This window comes from Myotis brandtii, unplaced genomic scaffold, assembly GCF_000412655.1.
Source record: "Myotis brandtii unplaced genomic scaffold, ASM41265v1 scaffold760, whole genome shotgun sequence".
In the NCBI taxonomy this organism is placed as follows: Eukaryota; Metazoa; Chordata; class Mammalia; order Chiroptera; family Vespertilionidae; genus Myotis; species Myotis brandtii.
Window position 1 is genome coordinate 2,293,884 of NW_005371038.1, and position 1,554 is coordinate 2,295,437.

Here is a 1,554-nt window from a genome sequence, read left to right on the forward strand (position 1 = left end):
AGAGAACATTTTATGAACTTGACCCCAAAGGCAAGGGAAGTAAAGGCAAAAATAAATGAATGGGACTATATCAAACTAAAAAGCTTCTGCACAGCAAAGAAACTGACAACGAAATAGAGAGGCAGGCAGCCAGATAGGAGATAATATTTGCAAACAGTAGCTCCAACAAAGGTTTAATTTCCAAAGAACTCATAAAACTCAACAGCAAACAAACAACCCACCCAATCAAAAAGTAGGTGGAGGACCTGGAAATACACCTCTCCCAAGAAAACATATGAACAGCCAATAGATGTATGAAAAGATGTTCACCCTCACTGGCCATTAGGGAAATGCAAATCAAAACTACAGTGAGATACCACCTCACACCTGTTGGAGGGGCCATTATCAACACGACAAGCAATAACAAGTGTTGGAGGTTGTGGAGAAAAGGGAACCCTCATTCACTGCTGGGGGGAATGTAGATGGTACAACCACTATGGAAAGCAATCTGGTGAGTCCTCAAAAAATTAAGAATAGAGGACCACACGACTCCGCAATCTCATTCCTGTGTATATACCAGAAAAACTCTAAATCATGTATTCACAAGGATATATGCATCTCTATGTTCACTGCCACATTATTCACAGTGGCCAAGACATGGAAACAACCAAAGTGCCCTGCGATAGAGGGCTGGATAAAGAAGATGTGGTACATATGCACCGTGGTATACTACTCAGCCATAAGAAAGGATGAAATAGTGCCATTTGCAACAACATGGGTGGGCCCTGAGAATATTATGCTAAGTGAACTAAGTCAGAAAAAGCTAAAAACCATATGATTTCACTCAGATGTGGGATATAAAACTGAAACTCGTGAACACAAACAGCAGTGGGGTGGTTGCCAGAGGGAAGGGGGTGGGGAAGAAGGGCCTCCTCATATAGGGTGACAGGAGAAGATCTGACTGTGGGCGGTGGGCACACAGGACACTATGCGATGGCGAACCGTTTGAGCTCGGCGTGTCAGCGTTTTGAAAAACCCTAACTTAACTCTGGTGCCGTGTCACATACAGAAATTTTTTGATATTTGCAACCATAGTAAAACAAAGATTTATATTTTTGATATTTATTTTATATATTTAAATGCCATTTAACAAAGAAAAATCAACCAAAAAAATGAGTTTGCGTGTCACCTCTGACACGCGTGTCATAGGTTCACCATCACTGCACTATACAGATCTTGTATCATAGAACCCACACCTGAAACCTTTATGATCATGTTGACCAATGTCACCCCAATCAATTTAATAAATAAATAAAAATTTTTAAAAAGAGAACTTCAGTCTTTTTACTAAAAATGTATGTGGATGGTGGATAGATAGGTGGATGGATGTTTGGATGGGTGGATGGACAAATGGGCATGTATGTCTGCATACTTGTGCATGCGTTTTTAAGTGCTTTCAGTTGAGAAGGCCTGGCCTTGCCCGGCCACGCCCGCTCTGCCCGACCTTGGCCAATCACTAAACTTTTAGAAACTCAGTTTCCCTGCTTGTGAAATGAGACTGACATCACTTGCCTA